The sequence below is a fragment of the Clarias gariepinus genome, chromosome 7, assembly GCF_024256425.1.
Source record: "Clarias gariepinus isolate MV-2021 ecotype Netherlands chromosome 7, CGAR_prim_01v2, whole genome shotgun sequence".
NCBI lineage: Eukaryota > Metazoa > Chordata > Actinopteri > Siluriformes > Clariidae > Clarias > Clarias gariepinus.
In genome coordinates this window covers 18681683-18694623 of record NC_071106.1, presented here as the reverse complement: position 1 = coordinate 18694623, position 12941 = coordinate 18681683, and the positions used below count along the sequence as shown (strand labels likewise).

The window sequence follows — 12941 nt, the reverse complement described above, 5'->3', positions numbered from 1 at the left end:
CCCCAATCACTAATCTAATGGGACATTAAATGCTCGTCACAACTGTGCAGGCGCCAAACAGCTGTAAAGTCCCCAATATGGAGACTGGCTTGTAGAGGAGAGATAAAACACATTTTCATGTTCTCTGAAAGATCAGTGGAATTAATCAGTGCGACTGATCAGTGCGAGATTCAGCAGAGGCAGAGTAATTTCCAACAAACATTCACTTTTAAAAATACTGAAACATAAAAAAAGACAATCACTATGCAAAGCTTAGGTGACAGAGGGGTGTACGAAGCAAATGCTCGGTCAAATTGTTTATATTAGATGAGTGTAGAAAATGTAAACATTTTTATTAGTAGTAACTGTTTAATTAACCTAATATTACTTTAAAGCCATATAAGCTTTTCTGTACGTTTATATTTTCATTTGGAGTCAGAATAGTGCACACTGACACTCTATTTAGGGTATTTGATTCATTCCAACTGGAGAGGGTTGCTTAGTATCGACTAGGAGACCACTCACCAGCAGGGCTGTCAGAGCTAAGCAGAGACATTATGAGCTGATGCAAAACAGCAATTATGATAGCCGCAGTGTGAGGTATGTCCTCTGCTATATAAATTATATTACAATTAATATATCATACAATACATGTTACATAAATTTTGGCTAAATTGTGTGTAAATTCCAAAAAAACTTTAAGTCTAATACTTGCTAATTACACTAAACGCTGGTCTCGATGTTGTGCAGTTACACAGCTGTGATACCTACGACTGCATTACAAATGTCCTTATATTTAGGACAACAGTACAAAGAGAGTGGAAAATGATGACTCTAGTGTTAAGAATGCTGCAAACTAGATATGCAGTAATCACTGATGGTCAGTGTCTGGAATTAGTCCTTTATTTATTTTTTTGCCTGATCAGCCATGACCGGTAATCTGCAGGTATAACTGGTTCCATACAGATGGTGCACAGTCTCCAGAGCGTTTACAAAGACATTTTGAGATTGCAAGTTTAAATCAGGGTAGATGCATCTGTATTCTGCAGTCTAGGGAGCAGAGTGGCTGTGCGCTAAGGGGAAATAGTACACTCGCACATCAATCATAGTGGCACTAGCCAACCGTGGGCATCTGTGCTTTTTTCCTGCAGTCTAAGGCTACATTTCAAAAAGATGTAATTGTCATGTACTTGCATCATATATTTTAAAGGAAGTACATAATATAGCCTTCGCTCTCCCTATTAAAATGCCCTTTTCAGTTTGACCTTCTTTGCACAAAAAAAAGCTCACTGTTAACCCAGATAAAGTTCTGAAAACTTGTGCTTTTTGTCACACTGTGTGTCTGTTTTTAATTATAAAAATATTTTTAAAAATTCAGTAAAGTTACAAAAAATGTAGTTTAGAAGAAAACAGAATCTATCGTGATTAGGGTCAACAACAACCAGTGTGAGACACGAAGTCTAAAATACACATTTTTGCTTTTCTCTCTTCTAGTGATTTATTTTTTTGCTAAAAAAAGACGGACTATGGATCTGTACTAAATTATGCTCATGGAAATCATTTTTTGAACTACCGGCAGTGCACCCAATAGTTGTATAACAGATTAAACAACAGCTGTAGCTGCTGCTGCTAATATTTATTTAATTGTTGTTTATTTAGGTCTGCATAATGATAGTTATTATTTACACGACTGTCATTTAGCCAAAATAAAGTGCAGTCTATTAAATTTCATAACAGCCTATTTATAAGCTGATTAGCATAGTTCACCATAAACAGCCAACATTATTATACAGGCATCCTTTTGTGGGTTCATCGGAATGACTGGAACTCTCATGCCTGTACTTTGATTTAAGATGGTGTTTTTTTTTTTGTCAGAGGTAAGGAATTACAATTTGAAACCTCTAATTGAACACAGAACTGTATCAAGTCACCCACCTTAACAGGGTACAGTTAACTAAACCTTCTACCCAATTAAAGAAAACAACAAAAAATAAACCACAATGGTTTGGAAGCATTTAGGCCTTAAAGCTGCTTGTGTGGATACGTCATCAATAGTTTCTCTCCTTGCTCAGAAGCATTTAACATATTGGAAAATCTCAATACCAAGCTTAACAAGGCTACTTATAATCTAAAAGCATGGACAGAAGGTAGCGGAAACCTCACAGTAGCTTCCATGGTTAAAAATTATTTAGGTTTTATACAGCCCCGTTACAACCACCTTTGTTTTCCTAATGGGTTAAAAGATCCCGGCATAAATATATCTTGGAACATGTACATGTTATGCTACTAAATAGACACTCACTGGTCATTTCATTAGGTACACCTGTTCAACTGCTCTTTAACGCAAATATCTAAATTATCCAATCACATGGCAGCAGCGCAACTCATTTGGACATGTAGACATGATCAAGACTATTTGCTGAAGTTCAAACCAAGAATAACAGTGGGGAGAAAAAAGGTAATTTAGGGCATTTTCAAATTAGGGATTGTTTCAGAGTACACTTAACCCCAAAGTCTGGTTTGTTTTGATCTGTGAAAACATAATAGTTCTAGGCTCAGAAAGAAGTCAATCGTACGGAGCACGAAAGTAGATTGCTGTTTAAACGCGCCGTCTTTAGTGTCATTGGTCTCCTCCAAAATCTCTGTGCTCGTAGCATGTGCCAGTCCCAACCTCTGACCTACACAGCCATAACCGATAAAGTAGGAAAACACGGGGGTGCGTTACTCGACATTGTTTTCTAAAATATTAATAATATAATAATAAAAGACAGTTCTTTGAGCAAAAATGCCTTGTTGACCCTAGAGGTCAGAGGAGTCTGAATGGGTAGACTGGTTTGAAAAAGTTAACTTAAACAACATCTTGTCCCTAAAAAGAGGTATCCCAAGAGCATCTTTGAATGCACATCATGTCGAACCTTGAAGCACACGGGCTACAACAGCCATTCCTGTCAGCTCTGAACAGGAAACTGATGTAACTATTTTAATAGACTCACTAAAATTGGACAATATAAGACTGAAAAATCGTTGCCTGGTTTGAGGAGTCTGCATTTCTGCTGCAACATTTGGATGGTAGGGTCAGAATTTGGTGATTAACGCATGGATCCATCCTGCCTTTTATCAACTATTCACGCTGCTGGCGGTGGTGATGTAATGCTGTGAGGGATATCTTCTTGGCACATTTTGGGCCTTTTAGTACCGACTCATGGGAGTACCAATTAACTCTGAAAAACTGGCAAGACATCGCTTTAAACCATGCAAATCTTACATAGCTACATTTTGTTAGAATAAAGTTAGAATGCATAAATACCATTTTCTTTTGGCCTCCGAGTGGTGCAGTGGTAAAGTGCTCGTCCTATCATCCGGAGATTGTTAGTTTAATTCCCAGGTGATGCTGTAACCTCTCGCAGCCCAAGGTCTAAGACAGCTGATTGGCCTGGCGCTTTGGGGGGGGGGGGGGTCCTTAGTGCTCCAACATTAATCACGGCTCTACAGCCAATCTGTGAGCTCACGAGAGCGTAAGAAGCGTCTGTAAGCTTACGCATTCATAAGGAGTGGATAGAGCTGTCCTCCAAGTCTGGCGTCACGTGGTGCGGGGAAAACACGTAATAGTCAACGGCCCTCCCGACTGAGTGGCCGTAGTAGTTTAATGTGGGAGCCGCCTAGTGACAGGGGGGACTTGGACACGACTAAATAAGGGAGAAAATCGGGGGGCAGTCAATTGCAGTCTAAAACCAAACAAAGCAGAACATACTATCTACTAGGCAGTTCATTATAGAGTCTATCCCAGCCATTACCTCTTCGTCATGTTGAACAGATCCACTGCATTGAGAGAGCGCCCATTAGTGCCCCGCCTGGTAATGTGATATGTATGGAGAGCACAGCACTCGGTTTGCTAAGGTAACATGCAGCTGAAACCATTAGAAGAAGACTAATGCAGTATACCATATGATCTTGCAGGGTGTTCATCTCCCACCCTCTCTCTCCATTTCAGCTCCATATCATCTCTCTATGGCAAATGATAAACCAAGTAAAAATAGACCCAGATCTTTTAGTGACAAAATCTTTTAAGACTTAGGTTTGGAGAGTACAAAAAAGAGAGAGAGAGAGAGAGAGAAAAAAAAAAGCTGGACAGGATGACAGCAGAAAGACACCGGAGGCAAACAACAGGCACAGAGCTGGATAAGAGTAAATGACTCTGGCTGACTGCTTACCAATAAATATACATGGAAGTGACATTCTCTTAAGAATAGGCCTTATGAGATTTAAAAACATTTATAGTTAAAAAAAGAACAGAAAATCAATGTGAAAATTACTGCTCTGCTTTAAAGAGCATTAACACTAACCAGCATGTAGCAACAAAACAAAAACACACTGATTAGATGCTGACAGAACCAGGGGTAGTTAGCTAGCCAGCATTCAACAAAGTCACGACATGAGCCTCCACAGCAGTGAAATAATATTAAACACACTAGGTTTGCCAAATGTTTTGATCTTTGACCTGGTACTCAGTAACTGTCACAGTACTTGTACTGAAGGAATTTTTAATATAATAATTATAAAATGAAAAAGATGAGTACTACATCCTTATCAAAAATTTCATCGTAGTTTGCCATTATAATATGTAGCACTACTACAGTAGCAGTAAAAGGTTTGGACACACCTTCTAGTTCCATGTTTTATCCAGATTTTTATTTCTTTCTACACAGTAAAACAATGTGAAGGCATCCAGAATGTGCAATAATCTCCTCTACACAGTTGATATTGAGATGTGTCCATCATGGTGCTTGATGCGTTTTGCAAATGCACTTGACATCTGTTCTTGCAAGACCTATTCCACTCAGCTGACCTTCATATCTTACAATATCAACTGACTGGTACTTAATCACTTAATGCCATGTGCTACTTCATAGGATTGTAAAAATTCCAGTATTGCTCTACTATGTAGAAAATAAGTCCAAACTTTTGATCAGTATTGCACAGCTACTTAGCAAACTTCTTATGTTCATCCAGATTGGGATCTGGACCATCTTTCTCAGTGAAGGTACATTAATTCAAGCAGTGGAGAAGGGCAAAAGCAGCAGTCAATGTAAAAACTGGCAACTGTAAGGAACATGCATGGCCTATATATTGAATCCCAGTATTTTTCAAGGGCTTTAAGGTGCTTACTGACACGACATTGTTGCTATTAAGAGAAAAACATCATGCCTAGGAAAAAAAATAAAAATAAATACTAAAAATATACAAGATTGTATATTATTATTTGTCATTGGACTTTTCTAAGCTGTTAAGTTTAGGTTTAATGCTTTTCTGTACAAGATACCAACAAGGCTAAGAAACAGTTAACATAGGCTAATTCTCATACACCTAAAGGTCATTAACAGGTCATGATCAAATTATATCGGTATTATGAGACGGAAAACGCCAACCTAGAAGTGAGAAATTATGTAACGATCCGCTATAAATAAATGAGAACAATGCATATTTCTGCAATCATGGCCATTATAAAAGATATTTTTATAACAGCAGTTTTTTTTTTTTAAAGAAAACTGTTACACTATAAAACTAACAGTCAAAATAGCTGAGTTTGTATAGATTTTATTAATTCATCATCATTTTCTATGCTTAATATATATATTTTTTAGAAAATACTTGGAGATAGAAAACAAATCTGAAGCTATAGTTACTGGTATTTTGCAGCAACCTTAATAGTGAGCCCAAGTGTCTTGATACACGGGATAATTCAGGAATACAATTTCAAGAATAGTAATCCCGGTATAATGTTTACAAACATTTTCTTATCTAAATGAAAGAACCACATTCTCTTTAAATCAGAACTAATCTACAATGTTTTATAAAAGCTAAAACCCTTACACCTTCAAGGCATACAATATTACAGTTCTTGTTCGTTACAGATAAACAGATGGGCGTAGAGTATTATGATCATCTAGTGATTATCTAGTGGATACACTTGTTATACATGGAAGGAAAAGAAATGGTATTTAGCATGTGTGGACAGCTCCTTCTGATATGCAACTTAAAAATTAAACAATACAACAGACAGGGAGAAGCAAAAGGTCGTAGGACACAGGAGTTGTAAAAGGACTCAAAAGAACCAGCTGTCATTTTGATGAGAGGTTGCCAACTGTGTGCGGCTCAGCTTGTACAGCTGCTAGTAAGGATGCTAAAAACCAAGGGGCAAACTATTTAACCACTGATGATATAAAATGTCGCGACAGAGCCTAGTATACAAAATCATAAAATTTTAATCCAAAGTAATCATATGTAAGGTTAAAAGCTGGCGTCACACAATCAATACAATGCAATCACTTGCTCTATGAGGGCAGCAGATGCTACCCCAAGAGAACAGAGTCAACAGCCTTTCCCTAAATGCTCCATCTGCCACCAAAGATGAAAATATGTGAGGGTCCAGTTACATAAAAGTTTTTGCTTAAAAAAATCTGGATAACAGTTGTTGCCAGTTGTTAATTATTTATTTATCTCTATAAATAATCTGGAGTGGTTATGATTCGTTTGTGAGGGGCGCTTCATGTTCCCTTTTTTGAACATTCCGTTCTATTCACAGCTTTAATATCTATTTTAAAAAAAATGACATTACAGACTTTAAACAAATATCTGTTTTGTTTTTGACCATTTCTTTGAGGCATCATCTTTAAACTGAAGAAGATTTCTTTAAATAAATTAGTTTTCTTTAAATAACTAGTGTCGTGTAAAAAAAAAAAATAATAAATAAAAAAAAAAATAAAAACTCAGCCCTGACAGGCAAATAAATCTTTTTGTTAGCCATGTAGCAAGTCTCTGATTCAATAAACTGCTTTCGGCGAAGTAATCTACACTAGTGCATGTGATCGGTTAATCCTTTAAGGCTGACCAATGTTCAATAGTAAGAATCTAGAGTTTTTAAAGTACCAGCTTATCAAACAAAACAATAAACTTGATCCACATGTCAGTTACCAAACACTGCTATACCACTTTGGTTAGATAATGAGCTTTTACAAGCTGTCGGACACAACAGTGACCATTACACCGTGACCACACTTACAAAGCTCATTAACTTGACGTGCCCTGGGAAAGAAGTTCAAAACAAATGCCTTATCCAATTATCCACTCTGATAGAGGTGTCTGAGCCGTTTTTAAAGGTTGCTGTCATCAGGAAATTAACATGAACTTGAACACAAACAGTCCCATAGATGCTGAATGTCGCAGCAAAACAAATCCTTGCACAGACTGGGTAGTTTGTTAGGGGTACTCTCCCTGCGCCATCTTATCCCTGATTATCCATCGCTAGGCAATGTCTAAATGGGATTAATATAACAGTACCTTATTGAAGCATAAAATTCATCGCTTTAATATGGAGCCCAAGAAAGAGAGCAAGAATACAAGCAGGGCATCGGATTAAATCGCAGCTGCTGTGTAAACAAAACAATCGATCACACTGGCAACACGAAGACCAAGACGCAAATAATGTATCCAGGCAGCAAGATGCTGTATTCAATCCTGCAGGTTGTTAACGGTGGTCTCGGTCAGTTAACACTCACACGACTGCCAGCATAATGATACAGATGATGCGTGTAGGTTACAAGCCTTTAGATATCGCGTCGTGTGCTGCATTAGAGTAAGTGTACAGAACCCGAGCCCACTTAACTGCATGTCAAAATCGCAGGCAAGCCTCTCGCGGCTTTCATTACAACCTATTCACGCATCCTCAGACGGCTCCTGACTCGGTATTATTCTGGGTCAGAGAGTCGTGTGCTGGCAGGGAATATAGCTAGCTAGCAAAAGTATCAAGGCCGCTGTCCAATGAGGCATAGTCATCATTAGAATAATAATTATTATTATTAAGACCATGTTTTGGTGTGGTTTCAGAGCTAAAAGAGAAAGAGGTCAACCTGCTAGACAAGGCTAAACAAAACCATACCTACAGTAGCTTTCTCACAGCTTGCTAGCGAGCAGTAAGTAACCTTCATTTAGCAAAGTTAAATAAGCAAGGTAGAAAAAAATGATATCCAGACCCAGGTTTGTACACAAACATCTAACTGATCTGTACAGGTTCTGTGTAGATCTGTGACACTGCGCTAGCCAGCCTCACGGATGCTACAAACTAAACTGCCATGTTTACAAGCTATCGCTATTAGCCTGGAAGCTAACTAGCCTTAGCCAGCCGTTGTTCGGAACATAAAGGTAGCCCCGTTAGCTCATACCCAGCACGTTACACAGACAGTTTATCCAGAACTTACCTCTAGATAAATATCCTTGTATTTCTACTATAAAACCCAAACGGATAATCCGCCCACAGTTTACGGTTTGGCCGTTTCAATGTCCACATTCGCAGCTGAGCTACAATGAAGACGCTGTGGCTGCCGGCAGCCTCGGGCTCGCGCACGCACAGACTCAAATAGTTTCCCGACGCGGCCGCGGGCGGCGCTGTGCTCCCGGTTCTCAGCAAACTGCAGCGGCGTGAATCTATATCCGATTACAAATGCGTTAGAGTCACGCTCTGGGGACTGAACGTGGGCTTTCTGACTTCTGCTCAGGACGAAAGCAAGACTACATTGCGTGTGAGGGCAGCTCGTTTCGAAGCTAGATGACGTAGGGCTACTTTGAATATTGCTCGAATATCGTGCTCATTTACACATCAAAACATTTTCCAAAGTCACTTAAAATAGATTTTTTTAATGGGATTTTTCTTTCAAGGAAAAAGAGGCACTGCCAACCAACATGCTTTCAGTACCCACTCTTCAGTAACCCTGAGCTCAGCATGTCCCATCAAAGCAAGATGTTTGCTCGCAACATTGATTGCTACTTTTTGTGCCATTTTGTAGCCCAAACACATTTATTATTATTTTTTTTTAAAAGAAGATATAATTAAAAATTTCCATGTCTTAGTTCAATCAAACATAAATCTGTCTTACCATGATCTTTTACAAGAACATTTTTGGAAGATGGGAGGGAACCAGAAAACCTTGAGGAAACCCATATACACCCAAGAAGAGCATCCAAGAACTTCACACAGAAAATAAGCCTGTGATCGAACTAGAATCAAACCAGAAAACCTAGAACTGTGAGGTGGCAATGTGACCATCTGCTCCATTGTTCCATTTACACACTAACTATTTACAGAGACACTCAACAGATTGTGTTATTAAACAGAAGATCAGGGTTCAAATCGCAGCACCATGAAGCTGCCAGTATCAGGCTCTTGAGCAAGACTTGACCCTGTGCTCTAATCCCAGTTTCTTAACAAGTTTTTTACTGTTTTGATGTACACTGATACGCCATAACAATAAAATCTGTTTAATATAATGTCACTCCCTCTTGTGTCACCAAAACAACTTTGAAACATCAGTTCACGGACTCTGTAAGACCTCTGAGGATGTGGTGTTTGGCACCAAGGTGTTATCAGCCGATCTTTTAAGAGATCAGCAGATCCATGGTGTAAAGTGGGGCACTGATGGATCAGACGTATTAGTCCAGCACCTCTTACAAATTCTCAATCAGATTGAAAACTGGGGAATTAATTTCTGGGGGAAACTCCTTCTCATGTTCCTCAAACCATTCCTAAATGATTTCGCTGTGCGAAAACCCAGCCATCCACAGGATGTAAAAGAAAACCATCCATCAAAGCATCCACTTTTTTCCCCATTGCTCCAGATTAGCCTTTGCATCCTATGTGGATTAATGTGCCTTGGACGCCTATGACTATGACCTTGGACATCCTTTCTTGGAATACTCTTGGTACTAAACACTGTGTATTTAGCACAATAATTATTAAAATACTATCATGTCTGTTCAGAAAGCTGGCAAATATGGCAATGGTAGTGAGAAATCTGGAAATAGACATGAAGAAATGATTAAGGATGGAATAACTTGCCTTACTGCTTGAAAATGTAGTGATTAAAGGAAGCAACGGGTCTAAAATAAGGAAGGTTTAAAAGTAAGAGTGCACACAAGGACATGTGTGATCAGTGATTGGTTATTTAAAGCAGTGATAATCAATGATTGGTTGCTGAGAGCATATGCTCATGAAAGTGCGACTCAGTCAGGCTTTACATACTGGTGTGAGCTGACCGAACCTGCTCATGTTACTCGTATAACTAACAGCTGTGATGTGAGCTGAAGAACTTGTATCATGTGCAGGACATTTGCTAACATGTGCTTAAAAAGTCACTAAAGCGGTAGCAACAAAATCACCAAGTTGGCAACACTGTGTGTGTTAGTGAGTAGTTGGTAAAGAACAGTAAAGGCCCTATAGAAGCATGAACCAGTCTGGTTGACTTTGTAACTGAACATGTACTATTAGTTAACAGTCTATTATGTGGTGTGATTAACCTTCCATATCCAGTTGCACGTCCAGCACCAGTCCATTCCTTATGTTTATCAATAATTTACTTTCCCAGTCACACCGCGGCTAGACTATCTAGGACTAATACTCAGATACCTTTCACTTCATTTCAACCTATAGTATTACTAATCAAGGTAATTTACACAGCAATGCGCTGGTACAGTATTAGGATGTACGTTTTCCCAATATCAGTTTAAATAAGAAAGATGCTTTGACAGACAAACTTTTGCTGTTTTCTTCCCACATTTAAGTTGGACAATCTAATGCTAAAATCTGTAGGAGCAGCTATAATGCAAGCCGTTGCCCTAAACACATAAAGTACATACAGTATATGTCACAAAAAGTCTCTTTGCCCACAAATACACCTACCAGTCTGGTTGACTTTGTAACTGAACATGCACTATAAGTCAACAGTCTATTTAACAGTCTATTATGTTGTGTGATTAACCTTTCATATCCAGTTGCACTTCCAGCACCAGTCCATTCCTTATGTCTAGGGGGCAGAGGGCTATGGTGGCTTAGAGGGCTAAGGCACTGGATTACTGATAAGAAAATTGGCGGTTTGATCCCCAGCTCTACCAGGTTGCCAATGTTGGGCCCTTGAGCAAGGCTCCTAACCCTATCCGCTCCAGGGGCGCTGTATCATGGCTGATCCTGCGCTCTGACCCCAGTTACGGCTGGGATATGCCAAGAAAGAATTACACTGTGCTGTAATGTATATATGACAAATAAAGTCTTGACTTAACTTACTATGTCCCAGTAATGTATATGAAAGTGTAAATACCACAATGTACTTGTAAACGTTGTAGGGTCAGGTTGAGAATCTTGCTAAAGTTAAATTAGAGAAAAGTAACTGAACAAGATCGAATTCCAAAAATGTTGAAATGAACATTTCCATCTTTCAACTTACAGTGGAACGTATTAGTTCAGAAGTTGCCTTCTGGCCTGTGTTCTAAGGATAAATCTGTCCGGATCAAGATAGAGCGAATACTAAGGGTGATGGAGTTCTGAACAGGCATGTGGCAAAGTAATGGGAGAGGAAAGAGAAGGTGAAACAAGAAAAAGAGGTAAGAATAAAGACGGACCTTGGTGTGAGAAAAGGTAACAGGACATATAAACAATATAAGCATTATCAGCATTAGGACTTTTTGTTATGTTCGCACACATACAAGGTATGATGTTTCAATATAAATATTATATTTTGATTTATGTTTTGGGTATATTCTGCTATAATGGTTTAAGCTACACAAAAAGGTTGATGTCTTCCAGAAAATGATGAATAAAGATTTTTGTTCTGTAGAAAAACACACAAGTCTTGTAGACTCTCTCACAGGACCAATTACAAACATAGCTTTCTGTCAGGCGTGGTTCCCTTGCAGTTTAAAAACTCACATTTTTCCACCTCTGCCCCTGCTGTCAGACTGCAATGCATGCAAATAGTGTTTAACCAGTCTGATTCTCAGTTGAAATGAATAGGTGCATTTGAAAGACACAAACTGTACATGCAGCATGCCAGCATTTAAAGATCAGCCAAATTGGAACTTTTAATATCACCCACTATGAGTCATAGGTTCACAAAGTTAAAACTTCTCTTCTTGTAATAATAATATTCTCTCCTTCTAAGTGAACTATATGCAAATGTTTTGAGGGTGCAGCACTTTGTTTAGGCTTGTTCCAGCAGATCTATGCATGAGTGAATGAGGCGAATGTCTGGATTATACAGCCACAGAAATGAGCAGCTTTTCAAGGCAAATCAGTCCTGCTTTCTTTCCAGCTCCCAAAGTTGCCAGCTCAGCCCTGGTGAGGAAATGACATCATTGTTTGCGGCTCTACAGCAGATGGAGGGAAGGAGTGGCCCCTCCCTAAGTCAAGCCAGTATGCCACATAATGGAGTTAAAACAGTGTGTTAATTTAACACGCGGTCTAGTCTGTGTTCGCCTTGCACAGCATGCAGAAAAGTCACAGTAGCTCCCTACTCTCAGTGACGGCTGTCTCTACTGTAGCTATTGCTTCATCAGGAGACCCATGAATGCACCCATTCACTCATTTAAATGATCTAAATAATGCCTCAGTATTAGCGTGTATGTGTAAGGACATAGAATGGGGACATTCATATGCACAAAATTGTACTGTTTTTTTCTAGTGAAAAGAAGATACTTCTTCTCTTATTCCTTTACAGATGTAAGATGAATTGGCAAAAACCACACTGCAACATATACTTTCTGTGCTCTTATACACACTGGGGAACTAATTTTATTCACAAAGCCTGCATTCCACCGGTCCTGTTTATATAATATGTGCAAACAGTAAGCCTATTCACTACATTCTACACAATAACATGCATGCATGTGAAGCCATGTGTCTGATTAGTCACAGCACTTTCTGTATAGACTTCAAACCACTCCTGGGTCAGTCTCGCCTACAAAATAATGTGTCTCCACAGGAATGGTCTTGATTAAAGAATAAAGGTGGCTATTATGTCCACACTTCTTAATGTCAGTAGATGTAAGTGTTCCATTACGGCTGGTTTTTGAAAAATAGAACCTGGTGTTTGATTACCATGAGAAAAAGTAAAAGAAATGCAGGTGGTCATTAAAAAAGG

The 12941-nt window shown here is 38.8% G+C and overlaps 1 protein-coding gene across 1 annotated transcript in view; it reads right to left on the bottom strand.

Annotated features, from left to right (window-relative positions):
* Positions 1 to 8471, bottom strand: part of siah1 (siah E3 ubiquitin protein ligase 1) — a 28548-nt gene extending 20077 nt beyond the window's left edge. The window contains exon 1 of the mRNA XM_053501068.1: positions 8235 to 8471. The gene's annotated coding sequence lies outside the window, so the exon portion shown is untranslated. The remainder of the gene's footprint in view (positions 1 to 8234) is intronic.
* Between the last annotated feature and the right edge of the window lie 4470 nt (positions 8472 to 12941).